The sequence below is a fragment of the Macaca mulatta genome, chromosome 8 (assembly GCF_049350105.2).
Source record: "Macaca mulatta isolate MMU2019108-1 chromosome 8, T2T-MMU8v2.0, whole genome shotgun sequence".
Taxonomy (NCBI): Eukaryota; Metazoa; Chordata; class Mammalia; order Primates; family Cercopithecidae; genus Macaca; species Macaca mulatta.
The window spans coordinates 39,835,122-39,859,618 of NC_133413.1; the positions used below are offsets into that span (position 1 = coordinate 39,835,122).

Consider the following 24,497-nt stretch of genomic DNA (forward strand, 5'->3'; position numbering starts at 1 on the left):
GAAGACAGAGGTATGCCTCAGGTTTGCAACTGAAGGCAGCTGCAGTGCGGGAAGGACCTGTTTAGTATGTTGGAATTTTTCTTTTTCCTTTTTTCTTTTTCTTTTTGGAGACAGAGTCTTGCTCTGTCACCCAGGCTGGAGTGCAATGGCACAATCTCAGCTCACTGCAACCTCTGCCTCCTGGGTTCAAGCAATTCTTGTACCTCAGCCTCCCAAGTAGCTAGGATTACAGGTGTACACCACCATGCCCGCTAATTTTTGTATTTTTAGTAGAAATGGGGTTTCACCATGTTGGCCAGGCTGGTCTTGAACTCCTGACCTCAAGTGATCTGCCCACCTTTGCCTCCCAAGGTGCTGGGATTACAGGTGTGAGCCACTGCACCTGGCCATGTTGGAAATATGTAAAGGTGATGGGAGGAGCGGGGGAAAGGACCCAGCAGGCATAGAAGGGGCAAGAAAGCCTAACAGGACTGTGTTGTTTTGGTACCATTTTCCCTTCTGGATGATCCATTATACTCATTCAACATTATGGCTCAATTAATTTCCATAAAGGCTTCTTGAGGCCAGATGCAGTGACTCACACCTGTAATCCCAGTGCTTTGGGAGGCCGAGGTGGGAGGATCGCTTGAAGCCAGGACTTCAAGACCAGCCTGGGCAACACAGCAAGATCTCATTACTACAAAAAGATAAAAAATAAAACCAAAAATTAGCCAGGCATGGTGGTACGCAACTATAGTCCCAGCTACTCAGGAGGCTAAGGTGAGTGGATTACTGGAGCCCAGGAGTTTGACGCTACAGTGAGCTATGATTATGTCACTGCACTCCAGCTTGGGCAATAGAGCGAGACCCTGTTACGATTTATTGAGCACTTGCTTTGTGCTAGGCATGTGCCAGGTGCTACCAAGGGCACAAAGCTGAATGAGACTCAGTTCCAAGGTACTCCATCATCATCTAAAAGAAATCCTGATTACTATGATGCTTTGGGTGTTTTGAGGAAAGAGCGATTTCTGTAAATTGGTGGATTTTTGTGAAGGAGGAGGGGCTCAGCTGGGCCCTGAAGGATGTATCAGATTTGACAGAAAGAGGAGGAGACATATGAGAAGAGCATTTCAGGAGACAACAGGAGAACAGCCTATGCAAAGATATGGGGACCAAAGAGTCGTGGCATTTCCAGGTTTCACATACGCCATTGTGACTGGAGTGTAGGATGCTTTAGGAGGCCACTGAGAATGAGTGGTAGAAATAAGACAGAAATAGGACAGGCTGGGCTCAGACCACGAACACCAGGCTAAGGAGTTTATGCCACAGTGTGAGACCGGGGAGCCAGCCTTCAGAGAACTTTGAGCAGTGACCTGGTTAGGCTGTTCTCAGATTGCAAGGAGATATGAGCAGAAGGAGCCCAGCAGCCAACAGCTTGTCAGGCAGGTCACAGCCAGATGCCTTCATTCATTTTCACCTGGGGATTGTCTGCCTTCTGCCCCAATCTGCCTACCCCTTCCCCATCTTGGAGTCTCTTCTAAGTTGGTACTGAATTAAATAAAAGGGTATACACTTTCCTCTTGATTATCCTACCTGTCCAATGTTCTACTACACACTAGCCGAACAAAGTCATAGATTTCAGTTCAAAACTGACCTGGGGAGGTAGGGCATAGCGTCTCACACCTGTAATCCCAACACTTTGAGAGGCCAAGGCTAGAGGATCACTTGAACCCAGGGGTTCAAGACCAGCCTGGGCAACATACTGAAACTCTGTCTCTATAAAACAAACTTCAAAAATTAGCTGAGTGTGGTGGCATCCACCTGTGGTCCCAGCTACTAGGGAGGCTGAGGTGGGAGGATTGCTGGAGCCCAGGAGTTCAAGGCTGCAGTGAGCTATGATTGCACCACTGCACTTCAGCCTCGGCAACAGAGTGGGACCCTATCTTTAAAAACAAACAAACAAACAAACAACAGAGCCTGGGAGGAAGTTTTTCAGCTCTAGTCCCCCCCCCCCCAACACTCACATTTTTAATGCTGCTCCCCCAATAAAGAGAACAAGGCATAAAGCCTAGCTGGACAGCCTCCCCAGCTGAGTATGAAACAAAGCATGTCTTCCACTCATGGAAAGGATTAGAGGACAAAGAGGGTGGGGAAGGACCTGTGACCTCATGTGTTTGAGTTTCTGTGAGACACAAATAGACTTTGGTGAAAGCCGATGTGGTAGTTTGGAGGCGGGCACAGCTGCCTCACCACCCAGGAGAAATCCAGACCATTCTCATCAGACACTGGCCACTGGCAGGGGTCAGCTCAAAGGAGTGGGGGCTTCCCAAGGCAGGAACTGGAAATTTTTCAGAGAAGAGAGCGGCCGGAGCCCCAGCACCAGGTGTGCCACAGAGCTGCCTTGCTGCCTCCAGCTGCTTTGGTAGCTGTTTTTTCCCCTCCACCAGCCCAGAGCACATTGTCCCCACGACTCTCTGCCCAGGAGTCACTGTCTTCTCTCAATTTTCCAGACCCAGAATCCAGGCTGGGGGATGCACAGGGACAACAGCAAGGGCAGTGACAAGGCGGGCACCCTGCAGGCCCCCGGCTCCCTGCCAGCCCTGGGAAGACTCCACCGTGGCCGACCCTCCCCGCTCCCAAAGGCCAGGCCGTGTGCTGGCCGGCTGAACCTGCACAGGGTCACTGAGTTCCAGGAGTGTTTGTAAATACCTCCCGCAGCCAGGGTGCAGCGGCGGGACAGGACAGCTGCTCCTTCCTCCCACCCTGCCCCGCCTCTAGCTGGGACTGAAAGAGGAAGAGTTTCAATCAGCCCTGAGCACGTGGACAAGCCTGGCAGGTTAGACTGGACAGGTGAGACACCTGTCCTACTTCAAAAGCAGCAGAGCAGAGAGTGCTAGGACTCCCAGCCACCTGGATGGTCCTGGGCAGCCGAGCTGTGCAGTTAGAGCTGATGAGAAGGCAGGGCTGTGTCTAGGCCAGCAGGAAGCACCTCTTGCATAAGAGAGTCTCTGGTGCCATGCTGGGGGAGGTGAGAAAAGGGGTTCCAGGGAGAGAACCCTCCTGGCAATCACTCCCCCAGAGCTCTTCAGTGTCCCCGATCACCCTGCTGCAGGGACACTAGCTCAGAAACCATCTCTGGGGACTCCAGGTGGGCTCTTGTGCTATCCTATGGAGGAGCAGAAAGGGACTGGAAATGGCTCCTTCACCTTCTGCTTTCCTTCAGACTCTGGGGTGTGGTGACAAACATCCACACAGGGTGATTCACTCACCTGGCTCCGAACAGGTGTCGGGCTTCCCCGTGTCCAGCTGCCTCAGCCTCCTGCCTGCTTGGTTGGCCGTGGGCACCTTCCAGGTGTAGGTTTGAGGAGCAAGGGCTTCCTGCCTTGTGGGGTCAGTGAGAAGCAGGGAGGTCGAAGTGCCTGACGTCGGGTTCTCTTTCCCTTGCTCCAATAGCTTTGGCAATGTGGAGGTTGAAACTGTGGCCCAGGCGCCTTGGTGGCTGTTTTCTCCCCTTCACCAAGGCAGAACACATTGTCCTGAGACTCACTGCAGTCCCCGCAGTGCTGCAATCACAGCTCACTGCAGCCTCAAACTCCTGGGTTCAAGCAATCCTCCTGCCTCAGCCTCCCAAGTAGCTGGGACTACAGGCACACACCACTATGCCTGGCCAATTTTTTAAAATTTTATTGTAGAGACAGGAGTCTTGTTGTGTTGCCCAGGCTGGTCTTGAATTCCTGAGCTCAAGCAATCCTCTTGCCTCAGCCTCCCAAAGCAGTGGTTTGTAGGCACGAGCCACCGTGCCAGCCAGTACTTCACCTCTGCATTACCATTTCTAGCTTTCCTGATTGCTTGCAAATAGAAGGCAGTTCAAGGTAAGTAGATCCATAAATGACGTGCAAGCCTTCGGCATGGACAGAAAACTGGACAGAAAATGATCTCAACAGGTAAGTGGCTAACCATTTCCCCTGCAACCTTGTTAAGAGCATGGCTTTGTTGAACAAAGCTTATGTTATAGATAATGCAAACATATTGTCTTTCCAATTTGTCAGGTCCCCTCAAAGAAGACCCCTGGATCCCATAAATACAATGTAGTAGAAAATGTGCACCCCTTTCCTTCCCTTCCCACTACACAAATCCCTCCTTTAGGCCTGTCCTAGCCAGATTGCTTCTGTTTCCTAGTTGATTTCTTATGCTTTATTCAGGACTTGCTTTATTCACTTGGAATCATCTCAAAAGCAGGAAATGGGCACCTCACCTTTGTTTCTTGTTTTGTTTTTTTGTTTGTTAGTTTGTTTTTAGAGACAGGGTCTCACTCTGTCGCCCAAACTGGAGTGCAATGACGCAATCATCACTCACGGTGTTATGGGATAGAAAGTCTTGACTGTGAGTTGTCCAGGTTCTTGATGCATTAAATAAAGAGTTGAACAAAACACACAAAGCAACAAAAGGAAAAAGCAACAAAAGTGCAGATTTATTCAAGTGAAAGTGCATGCCACGGAGTGGGAGCAGGCTCAAGCAAGTGACTCAAGAGCCCCGATTGCAATGTTCTTTAGGGTTTTTATTAAGCTAAAAGAATTTGGTAACACCCCCAGGTGCCCTTTAGAGGCCTCCATTGGTTATACCCTATGACGGATTGGTACACAACAAATCAGAGTCTGAAGTGTTATCACAGGAGTGAGGATGTGGCCTGGATGCTGCCTAATCTTGCCTAGAACTGGCTGCACCTGTTGTTCTTTTGCTTATGCCTTAACCCTTAGTTACCCTAATTCCCTATTCTCCTGCCTCAACTGCAACCTTGAAGTCTTAGGTTCAAGCAATCCTCCTACCTCAACCTCCCAAGTAGCTGGGACTACAGCTGTGTGCCACTATGCCCAGCTTTCTTATTTTTTGTAGAGATGGGGTCTCACTGTGTTGCCCAGGCTGGTCTCAAACTCCTGGCCTCAAGCTGACCTCCCACCTGGGCCTCACAAATCAGTGGCTTGCAGGCATGAGCCACTGTAGCTGGCCAGTACTTCGCCTTTCTATCACCATTTCTAGTTCTCCTGATTCTTTGTAAATAGAAGGCAGTTCAAGTTAAGTAGAACAGACATAAATAACTTGCAAAGCTTCAGCATCTGTCCATTCAATCCTTGCCACCTTTAGCACTACACCGTGTATAATTAGCTTTCTAAAATATAAGGTTTAGGCCAGCATAGTGGCTTATGCCTGTGATCCTAGCACTTTGGGAGGCTGAGGTGGGAGGATCCCTTGAACTGAGGGGTTTAAGACCAGCCTGGGTAGTAACATAGTGAGACCCCCCATCTCTATCTTTAAATTTAAAAATTATTGTTTGGCTGGGCACGACTATAATCTCAGCGCTTTGGGAGGCGGAGGAGGGTAGATGACTTAAGGTCAGGAGTTTGAGACCAGCCTGGCCAACATGGCAATACCTGTCTCTACTAAAAAAATGCACAAATTAGCCTGGCATGATGGTGGGTACCTATAATCCCAGCTACTCAGGAGGCTGAGGCGCAAGGATCGCCTGAACCCAGGAGGTAGAGGTTAAAGTGAACTGAGATTGTGCCACTCCACTACAGCCTGGGCAACAGAGTGAGACTCCATCCCAATATGTATGTGTGTGTGTGTATATATATATATATATATTTGTTTTCTGATGCTAAAAATACGTCTGTTCATCATAAGTCAGGCATGGTAGCTCACACCTGTATAGTAACAATTTTTTTTTCTTTTTTTGAGATGGAGTCTCATTCTATTGCCCAGGCTGGAGTGCCATGATGCGATCTTGGCTCACTGCAAACTCTGCCTCCCATGTTCAAGCGATTCTCCTGCCTCAGCCTCCTGAGTAGTTGGGATTACACACGCACACCACCATGCCAGGCTAATTTTTGTATTTTTAATAGAGACAGGGTTTCACCATGTTAGCCAGGCTGGTCTGGAACTCCTGACCTCTGGTGGTCCGCCCATCTCAGCCTCCCAAAGTGCTGGGATTACAGGTGTGAGCCACCGCACCCAGCCAGTAATAAGATTTTTTTTTTTTTTTTTTGAGACGGAGTCTCGCTCTGTCGCCCAGGCTGGAGTGCAGTGGCCGGATCTCAGCTCACTGCAAGCTCCGCCTCCCGGGTTTACGCCATTCTCCTGCCTCAGCCTCCCAAGTAACTGGGACTACAGGTGCCCGCCATCTCGCCCGGCTAGTTTTTTGTATTTTTTAGTAGAGACGGGGTTTCACCGTGTTCGCCAGGATGGTCTCGATCTTCTGACCTCGTGATCCACCCGTCTCGGCCTCCCGAAGTGCTGGGATTACAGGCTTGAGCCACCGCGCCCGGCCAATAAGATTTTTTTTAAACAAACTTCATTAAAATGTAGCATAGCTATAATAAAGGAAAGAGGATGAAAAGAAAAATGTATTATAGCCATCCTATGCAGAAAAAGTGTACCTTAGCCGGACATGGTAGCGGGAGCCTGTAGTCTTAGCTACTCAGGAGACTGAGGCAAGAGAATGGTGTGAACCCAGGAGGCAGAGCCTTCAGTGAGCCGAGATCACGCCACTGCACTCCAGCCTGGGCAACAGAGCGAGACTCCGTCTCAAAAAAAAAAAAAAAAAAGATAAAGTGTACCAAAATGTTTGGTTTGGTGAATTTTCACCACCCAGGTAAAGAAATAGTATCAGCACCTACAGAAATCTGCCTGTGAGTCCTTCCCAGTCCCCCTCCTCTCCAAAAGTTACCCCTGTCCTAATTTCTATCTTCATACATTAGTTTTGCTTTTTTTTTTTTTTTTTTTTTTAAGAGACAGGGTCTCATTTGTCACCCAGGCTGGAGTGCAGTGGCATGATCATAGCTCACTGCAGCCTCAAACTCCTGGGCTCAAGTGATCCTCCCACCTCAGCCTCCCAAGTACCTGGGATTACAGGTGTGAGCCACCTCGCCCAGCTTAGTTTTGCTGTTTTTGAACATAAGTGAATCAAACACTTATCAGACATTTGGGTCTGGCTTTTTTTTTTTTTTTTTTTTTTTTTTTGAGACGGAGTCTCGCTCTGTAGCCCAGGCTGGAGTGCAGTGGCCGGATCTCAGCTCACTGCAAGCTCCGCCTCCCGGGTTCACGCCATTCTCCGGCCTCAGCCTCCCGAGTAGCTGGGACTACAGGCGCCCGCCACCTCGCCCGGCTAGTTTTTTGTATTTCTTAGTAGAGACGGGGTTTCACCGTGTTATCCAGGATGGTCTCGATCTCCTGACCTCGTGATCCACCCGTCTCGGCCTCCCAAAGTGCTGGGATTACAGGCTTGAGCCACCGCGCCCGGCCTTTTTTTTTTTTTTTTTTTTGAGACAGAGTCTTGCTCTGTCATCCAGGCTGGACGACTCACTGCAACCTCCGCCTCCTGCATTCAAGCAATTCTCCTGCCTCAGCCTCCTGAGTAGCTGGGATTAGAGGAACACACTACCATGCCTGGCTAATTTTTGTATTTTTAGTAGAGATGGGATTTCACCATGTTGGCCAGGCTGGTCTCAAACTCCTGACCTCAGGTGATCCGCCCACCTCAGCCTCCCAAACTGCTGGGATTACAGGTGTGAGCCACCACACCCGGCCAGTCTGGTTTCTTTCAATCAGCATTATGTTTATGAGATTCACTAATGCTGTTCCTGTTGCAATAATTTTTTCATTTATATTGGTTTATAGTATTCCATGGTATGAATATACCACAGTTTATTTTCCATTCTAAAGCTGATAGACATTCATGTTATTTGTAGTCTAGGGCTTGCAGTGGACTGAACAATGGCTCTCCAGAAGATATGTCCATGTCTTAATCCTCAGACCTGTGAATGCTACCTTGTTTAGAAATAAGAGTATCGCCGGGCGCGGTGGCTCAAGCCTGTAATCCCAGCACTTTGGGAGGCCGAGACGGGTGGATCACGAGGTCAGGAGATCGAGACCATCCTGGCTAACATGATGAAACCCCGTCTCTACTAAAAATACAAAAAACTAGCTGGGCGTTGTGGCGGGCGCCTGTAGTCCCAGCTACTCGGAGGCTGAGGCGGGAGAATGGCGTGAACCCGGGAGGCGGAGCTTGCAGTGAGCCGAGATCGCGCCACTGCACTCCAGCCTGGGTGACACAGCGAGACTCCGTCTCAAAAAAAAAAAAAAAAAAAAAAAAGAAATAAGAGTATCATGGGGCGTGTGAGAAATAAGAGTCTCACATGCATACAGGCATGCACCTGTAGTCCCAGCCACTCAGGAGTCTAAGGCTGGAAGATTGCTTGAGTCCAGGAGTTCTGGACTGTAGTGCACTAGGTTGCTTTGGTGTCTGCAGTAAGTTCAGCATCAATCTGGTGAGCTCCTGTGAGCATGGAACCACCAGGTTGCCTAAGGAGGGGTGAACCATCCCAGGTTGGAAACGGAGAAGGTCAAAACTCCTGTGCTGATCAGTAGTGGGATCACACCTGTGAACAGCCACTACACTCCAGCCTGGGCAATATAGTGAGACCCTACCTCTAAAATAAATAAATTTTATATATATAACAAGAGTCTTCGCCAATGTAATTAAATTAAGGCCCTTGATATGAGACGATCATCTCAGATTATCCAGAAGGACCCTCACTCCAGTGACAAGTGTCCTAACAGAACAAGGCAGAGTGAGACTACACAAACAAGAGGAGAAAGCCCTGAGAAGGAGGAGGCAGAGATGAGACTGATGCATCCACAAACCAAGGAATGCCCAAGGCCACCAGAAGCTAGAGGACACAAGTGACAACACCTCCTTAGAGCCTCTGGACAGCGTTCAACCCTGCTGACACCTTCATTCTGGACTTTCGACCTCCAGAACTGACAGTGAGAAAATAAATATCTGTTGTCTTCTTTTTTTTTTTTTTTTAATTTGAGATGGAGTCTCGTTTTGTTACCCAGGCTGCAGTGCAGTGGCACAATCTCAGCTCACTGCAATCTCTGCCTCCCAGGTTCAAGCAATTCTCCTGCCTCAGCCTCCCAAGTAGCTGGGATTACAGGTGCCCACCACCATGCCTAGCTGATTTTTGTATTTTTAGTAGAGACGGGGTTTCACCATGTTGGCCAGGCTGGTCTCAAACTCCTGACTTCAGGTGATCTGCCCACCTTGGCCTCCCAAAGTGCTGGGATTACAGGTGTGAGCCACTGCGCCCGGCCATCTCTTGTCTTAAGCCACCCAGTTAGTGGTAATTTGTGACAGCAGCCACAGGAAGCGAATACAGGGGTATGGGGAATAAAATTGCTCTACATTCTCCTCTTTCAGTGCATAGACATAAGTGTGCACCCACACCCAAGAATGGAATTGCTGGATCAAAGGGTGAGTGTATGTTCAGCACTAAGGGATATTGCTAAACAATTTTCTAAATAGGTTATACCAATTTATACTCCCACCAATGTTTGAGATCCAGTTTCTCCACATGGTTGTCAACCTCAGTGCTATGGTTTGAATATTTGACCCAACCAAACCTCATGCTGAAATGTGATCCCCAGTGTCGGAGGTGGGACCTAATGGGAGGTGTTTGGGTCATGGGGGCGGATCCCTCAAGACCTCAGGGTAGCTTGGTGCAGTCTTGGAAGTAGTAAGTTCTTGCTCTGTAAGTTCCTGTGAGGGCTGATTGCTTTCTTTCGTTTTGTTTGTTTGTTTTTCTTTGAGACGGAGTCTCGCTCTGTCACCCAGGCTGGAGGGCAGTGGCGTGACCTCGGCTCACTGCTACCTCCGCCTCCCAGGTTCAAGCAATTCTCCTGCCTCAGCCTCCTGAGTAGCTGGGATTACAGGCTCCTGCCACCATGCCCAGCTAATTTTTGTATTTTTAGTAGAGACGGGGTTTTGCTGTGTTGGCCAGGCTGGTCTTGAGCTGCTGGCCTCAAGTGATCCAAACGCCTCTGCCTCCGAAAGTGCTGAGATTACAGGCATGAGCCACCACGTCCAACCTGGGCTGGTTGTTTAAAAAAAAAAAAAAAAAAAAAAAAAAAAAAAAAAAAGCCGGGCGCGGTGGCTCACGCCTGTAATCCCAGCACTTTGGGAGGCCGAGGCAGGCGGATCACAAGGTCAGGAGATCGAGACCATCCTGGCTAACACAGTGAAACCCCGTCTCTACTAAAAATACAAAAAATTAGCCAGGCGTGTTGGTGGACGCGTGTAGTCCCAGCTACTGGGGAGGCTGAGACAGGAGAATGGTATGAACCCGGGAGGCGGAGCTTGCAGTGAGCCGAGATCGCCCTACTGCACTCCAGCCTGGGCGACAGAGCGAGACTCCGTCTCAAAAAAAAAAAAAAAAAAAAAAAAAAAAAAAGACTGCTACCTCCCCTCTCTCTGTTGCTTTCTCTCTCACCCTATGGTCTCTGCACACGCAGGCTTCCATTTGCCCTCCGCCATGAGTGGAAGCAGGTTGAGGCCCTCATCAGAAGTAGATGTTGGTGCTGTGCTTCTTGTACGGCCAGCAGAACCAACAGCCAAATGAAACTCTTTTATTTATAAATTACCCAGCCTTGGGTATTCCTTATAGTAACACAAGCAGACGAAGACATTTAGTATTGTCTTTTGTATTTCACCCTTCTGGCGGCTGTGCAATAGTTTTAATTTTTATTTCCCTGGTGACTAATGAGGCTGTATGCTTTTTCTTAAGCTTTTTCACCGTTTAGATATGGTTTTCTCGTGATGGGCCTTTTCATATCTTTGGCCCATTTTTCTTCTGTCTTTGTATTGATTTGTAGATGTCAATACAAAGATAGAGATATCAAACCTATAATGTAATGCAAGTATCCTCTCCCACTCTGTGAAATGCCTTTTCACTCTCTTGGTGGTGTTTCTTGATGAAAAGCAGTTCTTAATTTTAATGACACCCAAATGATCAGTCTTTTCTTTTATGGTTAGGGCTTTAAGTCCTGTCTAAGAAATCATTGCTGTCTCAAAGTCATGAATATATTCTCCTTTATTGTCTTCTAAAAGCATTTTACTTTGCCTTCCACCTTTATATTAGCAATTCACTTAATTTTTTGTATTATTCAAAGTTAATTTTTTTTGAGACAGGGTCTTGCTCTGTCACCCAGGCTGCATGATCATGGCTCACAGCAGTCTCAACCTCCCAGGCTCAAGTGAGCCTCCTACCTCAGCCTCCCAAGTGTGAATAGCTGGCACTACAGGCATGAGCCACAATGCTTGGCTAATTTTTGTAGTTTTTGTAGGTGTGGGGTTTCTCCACATTGCCCAGGTTAGTCTCAAACTCTTGAGCTCCAGTGATCCACCTGCCTCGGCCTCCCAAAGTTCTGGGATTACAGCGTTGAGCCACTGTGCCTGGGCAAAAGTTAATTTTTTTTTTTTTTTTGAGACAGAGTCTTGCTCTGTCACCCAGGTTGGAGTGCAGTGGCTCCATCTCACCTCACTGCAACCTCTGCCTCCTGGGTTCAAGCAATTCTCCTGTCTCAGCCTCCCGAGTAGCTGGGATCACAGGCATGAGCCGCCACGCCCAGCTAATTTTTGTATTTTTAGTTGAGATGGAGTTTCGCCATGTTGGCCAGGCTGGTCTCGAACTCGTCCTCAGGTGATCCACCTCCCTCGGCTTCCCAAAGTGCTGGGATTACAGGCATGAGCTACTGCACCCAACCCAAAAGTTAATTTTTTAAAAAAGATAAAATTATGAACTTTCATACAGACATGAAAATAAACATATTAAAATTTTATTTCACTTATTATTAAGAAATATTAGTAAGGTGTTACAACCAGTTCAAAGGTGAATCCAAAGAATAGACACACTTAGAGACCAGAAATATTGAAACGAATACGCAAATGGAGGCAAAGCTGGTTCTTCTGGAGGAGGTGGCAGGGAGTGTCCCTCCACTAGACAATTTGCTTTTATGAATTTTGCATTGCTATCAATTGTCTACCAGACACAGAGCTGTAAAACAGCTACCACAGAATCAAAATCAGATAATCCAGAGAATGTGCTATAGATAATGCAGTTTTCCAATGAAGCACAAAATTTTCCCTACCACATAGTATCTGTTGGGACCAAGATTCATTTTTCCCCATATGAATACTGAAAGAACCCAAAAGATTTCACTCCAAAATGTACTTTGGCATTTAAAAAATTTTTTTTGAGACAGGGTTTCACTCTGTCACCCAGGCTGGAGTGCAGTGGCACCATCTCTCACTGCAACCTCCGCCTCCCAGGTCCAGGTGATTCTCCTGCCTCAACCTCCCAAGTAACTGGGAGTACAGGCACGCATCACCACACCCGGCTAATTATTATTATTATTATTTTTTGAGACAGAGTCTTGCTTTTTTTGTCATTGCCCGTGCTGGAGTGCAGTGGCACAATCTCGGTTCACTGCAACCTTCACCTCCTGGGTTCAAGCGATTCTCCTGCCTCAGCCTCCCAAGTAGCTGGGATTACAGGCATGAGCCACCACACCTGGCTAATTTTTGTATTTTTAATAGAGATGGGGTTTTGCCATATTGGCCAGGCTGGTCTTGAATTCCTGACCTCAGGTGATCCGCCAAGCTCAGCCACCCAAAGCGCTGGGATTACAGGCATGAACCACCGCGCCAGGCCTAATTTTTTGTATTTTTAGTAGAGACAGGGTGTCACCATGGTGGCCAGGCTAGTCTCGAACTCCTGGCCTCAAGTGATCTACCTGCCTTGGTCTCCCAAACTGTTGGGATTACAGGCATAAGCCACCGTGCCCAATCTTAAATCTTTTTTGAGACAGCATCTCTCTCTGTCCCCCGGGCTGGAGTGCACAGATGCAATCACAGCTCACTATGGGCTCCAGCAATCTTCCCACCTCAGCCTCCCAAAGTATTGGAGTTACAAGCATGAACCACCACATCCGGCCTAGTTTGACCAGCCTATTTTGAGATGGCTGTTCAGAGGACCTGTGGACAGAAGGAGTCCTACCAAGCTGTCTTTTTTTTTTTTTTTTTTGATGGAATTTCACTCTGTTGCCCAGGCTAGAGTGCAGGGGCACCATCTCAGCTCACTGCAGCCTCCACCTCCTAGATTCAAGCAATTCTCCTGCCTCAGCCTCCCGAGTGGCTGAGGTTATGGTGCCCTCCACCACACCTGGCTAGTTTTTGTATTTTTAGTAGAGATGAGGTTTCACCATGTTGGTCAGGTTGGTCTCGAACTCCTAACCTCAAGTGATCTGCCTGCCTAGACCTCCCAAAGTGCTGGGATTACAGGTATGAGCCACCGCGCCCAGCCCCAAGCTGTCTTTCATGAGGGAGATTTGCATCGGTTGAGAATCTGTGTGATACAGTCAGGCTTTCTCTGAGGTCCTTCCTTGCCTGGATCCAGGAAAGATGAACACCATTAAAGGTCTGAAAGGAACATTTACCACCTATTCTCTCTGAAGGCTCCTACCTGTGAGATCTCCGTATAACAAGACACCTTTGCTAGCCAGTCCCCTTTTGTCTCCCTCCCATAACCTATTTTGCCACCAATCCAAGCCCCTATTCTTTCTTTAACTTCGAGATAGTATAAAAGCATCAATGATATTTTTCTTTGAGATCTTATATTTTGAAAAAATTCCTGTTCATGTTAAAAAATTTGGAGGCCATTTCTCTTCCTAATCTGCCTTTTGTGAGTTGATTTTTCAGTGAACTTTCAGAGGGTAGAGGGGAAGTTTTTCCTCAGCCCCTACAATATCCCATAGACCCAGTGCCATTTATTGAATAACCCAGTTTTCCCCTATCAGCTTGTCAATATCATGTTTCTGAACTCTATTCTGTTCCCTGGTCTATTTCATTATTACTGAACCAATACCGTACTGTCTTAATTACCACAGTTTCATAACATATCTTAATATCTAGTAGTGTAAAGTCTTCAGCTTTGTACTTCCTCTGTCAAGATTTATCAGCTGTTCTTAGATCTTTGCATTTCTTTTTTTTCTTTTTCTTTCTTTTTCTTTTTCTTTTTTTTTGAGACAGGGTCTCATGCTGTCACCCAGCCCAGAGTGCAGTGGCACAATCTCGGCTCACTGCAACCTCATCCTCCCGGACTCAAGTGATCCCCCTGTCTCAGCCTCCCAAGTAGCTGGGACTACAGGTGAGTGCCACCACGCCCAGATAATCTTTTGTAATTTTGGTAGAGACAGAGTTTCACCACGTTACCCAGGCTGGTCTTGAACTTCTGCATTCAAGCGATCCAACCACCTCAGCCTCCCAAAGTGCTGGGATTACAGACATGAGCCACTGTACCCCACCTGGACCACTGCATTTCATATTCATTTTAGAATCAACTAGCCAGCCACAGTGGCTCATGGCAGTGATCTTAGTATTCCGGGAGGCCGAGGCAGGAGGATCAATTGAGCTCAGGAGTTTGAGATCAGCCTGGACAACACAACGAGACCCCATCTCTACAATTTAATTTTAAAAATTATTTTTTTATTTTAATTAAATAAATTAATTAAAATTGTTAATTTAATTTAAAAAATTAGCCAGGCATGGTGGCGCATGCTTGTGGTTCCAGGTACTCGGGAGGCTGAGGCAGGAGGATCACTTGAGCTGAAGATTTGGAGGCTGCAGTGAGCTATGATTATGCTACTGCATTCCAGCCTGGGGGACAGAGCAAGCCCTATCTCTAAAAAATAATAATAATTGTGGGGAAAAGAAAGAGAGATCAGCCTGTTACTGTGTCTATACAGAAAGAAGTAGACATAAGAGACTCCATTTTGTTCTGTATTTGAGATGCTGTTAATCGGTGACCCTACCCCCAACCTTGTCCTTGCAAGAGACATGTGCTGTGGTGACTCAAAGTTTAATGGATTTTGGGCTGTGCAGGATGTGCTTTGTTAAACAACTGCCTGAAGGCAACTTACTGGTTAAAAGTCATCACCATTCTCTTAATCTCAAGTACCCAGGGACTTGACACTGCCAAAGGTCCCAGGGACCTCTGCCTAGGAAAGCTAGTTATTGTCCAAGGTTTCTCCCCATGTGATAGTCTGAAATATGGCCTCGTGGGAAGGGAAAGACCTGATCACCCCCCAGCCTGACACCCGCGAAGGGTCTGTGCTGAGGAGGACTAGTGTAAGAAGAAAGAAGGCCTCTTGGCAGTTGAGATAGAGAAAAGCATCTGTCTCCTGCCCGTCCCTGGGCAATGGAACATCTCGGAGTAAAACCTGATTGTATGTTCTGTTTACTGAGAAAGGAGAAAACCGCCTTAGGGCTGAAGGTGGGACTTGCTAGCACAATGCTGCTCTTTATGCACTAAAAAGGTTTATGGAGATGTTTACATATGCATATCGAGGCACAGCACTTTTCCTTAAACTTACGTCACAGAGACCTTTATTTATATGTCTTACTGCTGACCTTCTCCCTACGATGATCCTATTATCCTGCTACTTCCCTTTTTCCAAGATGGTAAAGATAATGATCAATAAATACTGAGGGAACTCAGAGACCGGTGCCGGCGTGGGTCCTCTGTATGCTGAGTGCCAGTCCCCTGGGCCCACTTTTTCTTTCTCTATACTTTGTCTCTGTGTCTCATTTCTTTTCTCAAGTCTCTCATTCCACCTAACAAGAAACGCCCACAGGTGTGGAGGGGCAGGCCACCCCTTCAAATAATAATAAAGTTTCAGTCTTATGAGCTCAGAGCTTTAGAAGCTCTGCTAGGGGCATCAAGGGAAAGTTCATGAGTCCGTAATGACAAGATGGTTAAAGCGTCCCACTCCACCCCACCCGAAAACTTGGTGGTAACAGCAGCAACCCTAGAAAAATGCCCAGGGGAAACATGGGGAATCCCAGGGGCCCAAAGTCATGGCTATGTGGTTCTGCTGCCTTTTCCCATAGGAGTTCATCTCTCTCCCACCAGTCTTGGAGGCTTCTAGATTTTATGGTTCCTGAGGGATGTAGTCATTTTCTTACATCAGCACAAGGTTCAGCAAATATCAAAACATCTAACCTTTTAGCGCTGTGTTTTTCTTTCTATTTATTTGTACCCTGTTCTGTTTCAAAAAAGATTTAAGGTTGTTTACAACACCACATAAATTAAGTTAAACAATATAAATTAGAACACCAAGAGAAAAGTAAGGCCAAGGGAAAACAAGGGTAGGGACACAGAGGTATTAAGAGAGACACCAGCGGGCCGTGAGGTTCCACGGGCTTTGGAGTGCAGGGCTTTTTAAAACTTGCTGAAGCTGCCAGACCAGTGTTGTGTTCTCACATCCCAGAATCCTAGCATTGTTGGGGGCAAAGCCCAGTGAAACAATCAAATACTGATCCCCAGGGTAGAAGGAGACCTCTTCCCTAATCCCACGCTCTGCCCACACAGAAAGCACCACAGTTCTGGAACCTGAGTTCACTGGATAAAAATCTGAAATTTAAAAATGCGTGTAAGTAGAGGCTTTTCGAGTGTTTGGTCTGTTTGACGGTGGAGCCCCGGAAAGCTGAGAGCAATTCCAGCTTCCTAAGGAAAGGAGGTAATCCTAGGGTCAAGAGGAGCTCATAAAGCTGTTGAAGCTACCCTTAGCTGAGGAGACGGTGAGTCAGCCCAACCGATGGAGGGGTGTGTGAGGATGCCCTCGAATTTCCTCACCCCTCCCAGAAAGGCTGCACCTGAGCCGCATTCCAGAGACGTTTGGGATACCAACACACGTGGGAAACACACATGAAAACAGATCTCAGCCCTCCCTCCTCCCTGGGGCCAGCAGAGGAGCTCTAAGGAGCTTAAAGAGGAAGAAGACTCCCACCTCCCATACCTTCCTCTGGCCTGGTAGACGGAAGGGAGAGTTACCCGGGTGCAGGGGCCAATGTCTCAAGTTAAAAGTTCAGGTTTCTTCTGCTTGGCACCCAAGTTTGCTAAACAGCACCACCTGCTGCCTCAGAAGTCATGCAACTGGAAAGTAGCAATGCCCATGTGAACCTTCCAGATTCCCGACTAGGGTGCGCCCGTGAGACTCTTCCGGAAAAGCAGAGGGCAGGATACACCTGCAGGCCAGCTTTGTGCTCTCTCCTCCTGCCCCTCCAATTAAACTCACTTTTTTTTTTCTTTTTCTTTCTTTCTTTATTTTATTTATTTATTTATTTTTGAGACAAGTCTCACTGTGTCACCTAGGCTGGAGTGCAGTGGCATGATCTCGGCTGACTGCAACCTCCGCCTCCTGGCTTCGAAGCAATTTGCCTGTCTCAGCCTCTCGAGTAACTGGGAGTACAGGCGCACCCCACCATGCCCAGCTAATTTTTGTATATTTAGTAGAGATGGGGTTTCACTATGTTGGCCAGACTGGTCTTGAACTCCTGACCTCAGGGTGATCCGCCCACCTCGGCCTCCCAAAGTTCTGGGATTACAGGCGTGAGCCACTGTGCCTGGCCCTTCAATTAAACTTACCCATTTTCTATAGCTTTACACTAATTCCACCACTGGCACCATCAATGATCACACAATCATCAACTTACCATTGACAAAACAGGCCCTAGACCAAAGTCTGTCATTGAGCTTATGCACTTTCTAGAAGGTAGGTCTGGCAGGGTAGACCCTAAACATTCTCATGGAGGACGTGATGGCCAGTAACTAAAAATTATGGTAAAGGCCAGGCACAGTGGCTCACGCCTGTAATCCCAGCACTTTGAGAGACCAAGGCAAGAGGATCACTTGAGGCCAGGAGTTCGAGACCAGCGTAGGCAATATAACAAGACCTCATCTCTAAAAAAAATTTAAAAATTAGCCTGGCTTGGGCTCACCCCAGGAGGTTGAGGATGCAGTAAGCCGTGAACTTGTGCCACTGCACTCCAGCCTGGGTGGCAGAGTGAGACTTTGTCTCAGCATTTAAGTGTCTTACATTCAAGTTCATTAGTGTTACATACACTGACGTCGTTGTGTAACCAATCTTCAGAGCTCTTTTCCTCTTAGCCCCAGTAACATTACCAGGCCATTCTCCCCCTCCTCCCATTCCAACCCCTATTTCTCCTGCAATTCACAGAGTTCTCTTGGTCACCATGTATCTTTCATTGAAACCATGAATCTTCGTGAAGCTCACAAAACATGCTCCTGTCCACTTAGTCGTTTCTCACTGCTCACAGCCTGACTCGAAGTACTGGATGATTTTTTTTTTTTTTTTCTTGAGATGGAGTCTTTCTCTGTCGCCCAGGCTGGAGTGCAGTGGGGTTCAAGCAATTCTTATGTCTCAGCCTCCCGAGTATCTGGGTTTACAGGGGCACACTGCCACGCCTGGCTAATTTTTATATTTTTAGTAGAGACAGGGTTTCACCATGTTGGCCAGGCTGGTCTCAAGCTCCTGGACTCAAGTGATCCACCCGCCTCGGCCTCCCAAAGTGCTGGGATTCCAGGCGTGAACCACCTCGCCCAGCCTGATTTTGTTTCTTTCTCTCCCTGATCCCCTTAGAGCAGTTATTATTTCCTTCTCTTGGCACCTCCTGACAAAGGGAAGGCAGGAAAAGGGGAAAGAATTGAGGTCTGTTTTTCTGCTGCTGCAGTTCTGTGAGAGACTGCCCGGGAAGGTACTGAAGGTGTCATCTGGGCTACCTGGGTCTTGGGAACACTTGGGTAGCACTGGATGGGCTTCCCTGAGTCCAAGAGCCCCTGAGATTGTAGGCAAGTGTCATGTGCATGTGAGAATATATATCTTTCTAGAGAGACAGTCCCTACCTTTCATCAGATTCTAAAAGGGTCTCTGACCCAGAAAACGTTATGAGCCACTGACACACACCATTGGACACTGGCATCAGGACTTTCATGTATCCAGCTCCTTCCTTGAACAATTGAGGGCTGTGAACCTCACGATGCCCAGTGGTACCCCCTGCTGCATATGTGCCCATGGTTGTGGAGGGAGAGAATGAGGACATTAGAAAGTACAGGGGCATCACAAAAGGGAAATTTAAACAAAGAGCTAGGAAGAAAGATTGAAGTGGGATCATGAGATAAGGATTCTCGGGCCGGGCGCGGTGGCTCAAGCCTGTAATCCCAGCACTTTGGGAGGCCGAGACGGGCGGATCACAAGGTCAGGAGATCGAGACCATCCTGGCTAACACGGTGAAACCCCGTCTCTACTAAAAAATACAAAAAACTAGCCGGGCGAGGTGGCGGGCGCCTGTAGTCCCAGCTACTCGGGAGGCTGAGGCAGGAGAATGGCGTAAATCCGGGAGGCGGAGCTTGCAGTGAGCTGAGATCCGGCCACTGCACTCCAGCCTGGGCGACAGAGCGAGACTCCGTCTCAAAAAAAAAAAAAAAAAAAAAAAAGGATTCTCATCTTCAGACATTCCTGGGAAGCCAGAGAAATGAAGAGGCTACAGAGCAACCTTTCATGACCCACAGTGGCTGCGGTGGCTTCTTGAATTCCCTCCTGGGGACTTTAGTGATGAATGAACCTTCTGGAAATTCTGGAAGAGCTCTGCTAATAATAACTTTTACTGAGCACTTATCATGTACCAAGCTGGTTTTTTTTTTTTTTTTTTTTTTTTTTTTTTTGAGATGGAGTCTCACTGTCACCCAGCCTGGAGTGCAATGATGCAATCTCAGCTCACTGCAACCTCCACCTCCTGGGTTCAAGCGATTCTCCTGCCTCAGCCTCCCAAGTAGCTGGGATTACAGGCATGCGTCACCATGCCCGACTACTTTTTGTATTTTTAGTAGAGACAGGGTTTCACTATGTTGGCCAGGCTGGTCTTGAACCCATAACCTCAAGTGATCCACCAGCCCCAGCCTCCCAAAGTGCTGGGATTACAAGCGTGAGCCACCATGGCCAGCTGTGCCAAGCTCTTTACATAAATGATCTCATTCATCATCACCACAACCCATAAAAGTAGGGATATTTTATTTTATTTTATTTTATTTTATTTTTTGAAACAGAGTCTCACTCTGTCACCCAGGCTGGAGTGCAGTGGTGCCGTCTCTGCTCACTGCAACCGCTGCCTCCCGGGTTCAAGCGATTCTCCTGCCTCAGCCTGCCAAGTCGCTGCGATTACAGGCACCCACCACTACGCCTGGCTAATTTTTGTATTTTTAGTAGAGATGGGGTTTCACCATGTTGGCCAGGCCAGTCTTGAACTCCTGACCTCAGGTGAACTGCCCGCCTTGGCCTCCCAAAGTGCTGGGATTACAGGCGTGAGCCACCACGCCTGACCTTAAAGTAGGGATTTTTATCCCCATCTTACAGAAGAGAAAACCAAGCCTTAGGGAGAATAGAGAACTTGCCCAAGGCTCCACCGATCAATGCAGAACAGGGATGTGAACCCAGGTCTGTTTCATGCCAAAGTGGTCTCCTAACCCCTAGGCTACACTTTTTAATTGTAATAAAATGGAGAAAAGCTAATTTTTCTTAAGCACAGAATATACTCCCACTGACCAAGGAAATCCACTTTCGTTGGAGGACTACTAACTAAGCCACTCAGCTGTGTATCCGGGGAAGCGTGCTCTATGAACTGCCTTCTAAAGGCAGGATTATACCGAAGGGAGGGTATAAGCTTGGGGTCTGAACTGATCTGCTCAAGGCCATTAAGAGATGTGAGAGATTCTAACAGAAACAAGCAAGAGGAAGAGGAGGAAAACAAGGCCACTGGTAGATCAGGGGAGTCTAGTGGGGATTTACTAAATTTCCCATATGGGGTAAATCCACTTCTCCATGTTCCCGTGACAGCTTCAGCGCTGTGGCATGGGACCAGTTTTGCAGGAACCCCGGGATGTGCTGAGTGTGTTTCAAAGAGGGGATGGCCCAGGCAGCTGTGGGAGGCCCACCCCCACTCAGAACTCGGTATTTATTTTTCTGAGTGCCAGGCCCTGTGTGAGGGCCCAGGCATTCTGCTCCTGCAAGGCAGCTGACTTAGGTGTCTAAGGGAGAGTTCAGGGTGTGAAGACCTCATTAGCCCAAGAAACGCTGGGGAAGGCCAGTGCCACACCCACAAACTGTTGTACTCTAGCGCCCAACCGGGGACACAAGTCCCCAGCATTCTCTGGAACCCTCTGGAATCCCAGTGTGCCCCGCTGAGAGAACCTTGGAACTGCCAGGAATTTTTTTTTTTTTTAAGTGGAAACAGGGTTTCGCCATTTTGGCCTGGCTGGTCTCGAACTCCTGAGCTCAGATGATCCACCCGCTTAGGCCTTCCAAACTACTGGGATTATAGGCATGAGTCAGCGTGCTCGGCCGCCAGACGCTTTCAAAGGCGGATTCACCTGAAGACCAACCTCCCTGACGGCAGGTTTGGGGCGTCCCGTACTGCACTTTGGAATACTTCCTCTTGGCGCCCCACTCTTCAACACCTCACCCCAATACTTGCAGAAGCCTGGGCCAGCCAGGTCCACGTGGGCCGTCAGCAGTGCCGGCGTGGTAACTGACAGACACCAGAAAACGCAGAGTCACCTTGTCTGCTAAAACTGCCTTGAGCCCGGGCCTTTCTGCAGCCACCTGCGTGCGCGAGGGCTGGTGCGCAGCTGGTGGGGCGGCTTGTCCTTTCTTTTTTCTTTTTTCTTTTCTTTTTTTTTTTTTTTTTTTTTTTTTTTTTTTTTTTTTTTGAGACGGAGTTTTGCTCAGTCGCCCAGGCTGGAGCGCAGTGGCATGACCTCGGCTCACTGCAGCCTCCGTCTCCTGGATTCAAGCGATCCTTCTGGCTCAGCCTCCTGAGTAGCTGGGATTACAGGTGCACGCCACTGCGCCTGGTTAATTTTTGTGTTTTTTTTTTAGTAGAGACGGGGTTTCACCATGTTGGCCAAACTGGTCTTGAACTCCTGACCTCAGGTGATCCGCCCGCCTCGACCTCTCAAAGTGTTGGGATTACAGGTGTGAGCCACCGCGCCCGGCCGGCATGTCCTCTCCATAGGGATTCCTCCAGGTGAGAAAGGCTGTGGACCCGCCCCTCCCTCCTGCCCGTTCCTTCATTTCCTTGGTTGTGCCAGCCCCGCTGTGGGCAAGTTTTCCTCCCTCACCGAGAACACTGCCGGCGGATATGCAGTTCCACCGTTCTTTGCTCTGTGCAAGGTGGTCCAGTGGGCTAATCCTAGCGTGCACGGACTCCAAGAGCTCTTGACTTCCTCTGGGTCCTGCCCTGGGTGCTTAACATCTCCTCAGGGCAGAGCCTGTCCCCTGGAGACGGGAATGAAGGGGTGCTGGGGGGCCGCCTGGATGGGGAAGACAGCGCTATAGCAGGGGTCAGGGCGCCACACATGGACGCCACCGGTGCCTCTTGCCAGCTGCGTGACCTTGGTTGGGCAGGTTACAGACGCTCGCTGAGGGCAGCGGCTCGCGCCTGTAATCCCAACATTTCGAGAGGCCAGAAGCGGAAGATCGCTTGAGGCCAAGAGCTCAAGACCAGTTTGAGCAACATAGTAAGAGCCCATCCAATTCTATTAAAAAAAAAAAAAAAAAGCAGGGCGTGGTAGCCTGGGCCTATATTCCTAGCTGCTCTGGAGGATGAGGCGGGAGGATCCCTTGACCCCAGGAGTTTGAGGATATAGGGAACTTATAGTCAAGCCACTGCACTCCAGCTTGGGTAACAGAGCCAGATCCTGTCTCCAAAAAATAAATAAATAAATATTTAAAAAGACCATAAAATGAGGATAATAATAATAACCACCTATATCTCATTGGATTGTTGTCAGCATTAAATGAGATGAGGGACACAAAGGCTTAGAACACACAGCTGGGGCAAGCACTTGAAAACCATTGGCAATAGCAGGAATCATGGCCCTTACCATGTGGATTCCTCGTGAGAGCCAGAAGCATTCACTAACAATTTACTCAAGCTAAGTCCCTGTGTTTCCCATGTCCTAGGCCATGTCGCTAAGGGGGACAGGCCCCTAAGTTCAAAAAGTGAAAATATATTCCTTCCCATGTTAACTCCACTCCAGCATGAGGAAATTCAGATAAAAATATTAACCACCTCTTGCTCATGCCTGTAATCTCAGCACTTTGGGAGGCCCAGGCGGGTGGATCACGAGGTCAGGAGATTGAGATCATCCTGGTTAACATGGTGAAACACCGTCTCTACTAAAAATACAAAAATATTAGCCGGGAGTGGTGTCGGGCACCTGTAGTCCCAGGTACTCAGGAGGCTGAGGCAGGAGAATGGCGTGAACCCAGGAGGCGGAGCTTGCAGTGAGTCAAGATCTTGCCACTGCACTCCAGCCTGGATGACAGAGCAAGACTCCATCTCAAAAAAAAAAGAAAAAGAAAAAGAAAAATTAACCACCTCTTATTATTCCTAACAAATCATTTATTTTCTGTCTTTCATATTATCTCTGGCTTACATCCATGTAATTTTATATTCTTTCATATTCTTTTATCATTTGTTATACAAGTATTTCCTTTGTTGTTGCTATCTGATTGTAATTATTGTCTTTTGGGATCTTTTTAGAGACAGGGTCTCACTCTGTCGCCCAGGCTGGAGTGAAGTGACGCCATCATAGCTCACTACATCCTCAAGCTCCTGGGTTCAAACTCTTCTCCCATCTCAGCCTCTGGAACAGCTGGGATTACAGGCACAAGCCACCATGCCTGGCTAATAATTGTCATCTCAATTGATACATTATAGTCCCAAAGATTGATATAATTGCTTAACCATACCCTTATTGTTGGGCTCTTAAGATGTTTACAGCTTTTCATAATGCTGCAATGCAATCTTTGTTAATAAGAGCTTTTTAAAGTAAAAGTATCTTTTTTTAAAATTGTGGCTAAAGTGACACGTAATAAACTGCACTTACATAAAGTGTGTAATTTGATAAGCTTTGATATATGTATGTACCTGTGATATCATCACCACAATCAAAATAATGAGCATATGTATCACCAGTACAGTTCCTTGTGTCCACTGGCAATCCCTCCCTCTCTCCCCTGCCCAAAACTCTCATCCCCTTCCCCAGACAGCCACTGATCTGCTTTTTGTCACTACAGAGTAGTTTTCATTTTCTAGACCATTATACAAATGGAATCATATAGTGTGTACTAATTTTTGTCTGGCTTTATTTATTTATTTTTTTTATGTTGTGGGTTTTTGTTGTTTCTTTTTAGAGACGAAGTCTCACTATATTGCCCAGGCTGATCTTGAACTCCTGAGTTCAAGCAATCCTCCCACTTCAGCCCCCTAAAGTGGTGAGATTACAGGCTTGAGCCACTGCGCCCAGCCTTGTCTGGCTTCTTTTATCCAGCATAATTGTTTTGTGATCCATTCATATTGCTATGTATATCAACAGTTTATTCCTCTTCGTTGCTGAGTAGTGTTCCATTTATAGATACATCACAATTTGTTAACCTAGTCAAATCCATTCCCCTATTGATGGACGTTTTAGTTGTTTCCAGTTATTGGCCATTACAAATAAAACTACTATAAACATTCATATACAAGGCTCTGTATGGATATATTTCCTTTTCTGTTGGGCAAATACCTAGTAGTGAAATAGTTAGATCATATGGTAGGTATATGTTTAGCTCTTTAAGAAACTGCCAAACTGTTTTCCAAAGTGGTTGCATCATTTTACATTCTCAGCAGCAGTGTATAAGAGTTCCAGTTCTTCCACTTCCTCACCAACACTTGGTGTGATTGGTCTTTTAATTTTAATTTCCTGCCAGGCATGGTGGCT

The 24,497-nt window shown here is 47.6% G+C and overlaps 1 long non-coding RNA gene across 1 annotated transcript; it reads left to right on the top strand.

Annotated features, from left to right (window-relative positions):
• Positions 1 to 2,826: 2,826 nt before the first annotated feature.
• LOC144330770 (uncharacterized) lies at positions 2,827 to 8,806 on the top strand. Its single transcript, XR_013397239.1, has 3 exons — positions 2,827 to 3,007; positions 3,816 to 3,923; positions 8,525 to 8,806. It is a non-coding gene; the product is annotated as an uncharacterized LOC144330770 (long non-coding RNA).
• Positions 8,807 to 24,497: the final 15,691 nt, after the last annotated feature.